The sequence below is a fragment of the Otolemur garnettii genome, unplaced genomic scaffold (assembly GCF_000181295.1).
Source record: "Otolemur garnettii isolate 467f Iridium unplaced genomic scaffold, OtoGar3 scaffold00009, whole genome shotgun sequence".
NCBI classification, from domain to species: Eukaryota; Metazoa; Chordata; class Mammalia; order Primates; family Galagidae; genus Otolemur; species Otolemur garnettii.
The window spans coordinates 8,397,172-8,397,481 of NW_003852404.1; positions in this window are offsets into that span (position 1 = coordinate 8,397,172).

Consider the following 310-nt stretch of genomic DNA (forward strand, 5'->3'; position numbering starts at 1 on the left):
TCAAGCAATCCACCCATTTTAGCCTCACAGAATGCTAGGATTACAGGCGTGAGCCATCATGCTCAGCCCTAGGCTGTTTATTTATTTATTTTTCGCCAGGGCTGGGCTTAAACCCACCACCTCCAGCATATGGGGTCAGTGCCCTACTCCTTTGAGCCACAGGTGCTGCCCTTTATTTATTTATTTATTTTTGATTTGTTAATCTTTTTTGGCCAGGACTGGGTTTGAACCCACCACCTCTGGCATATGGGGCCGGCGCCCTACCCTTTTGAGCCACAGGTACCACCCCTTATTTGTTTTTTTTTTTTTT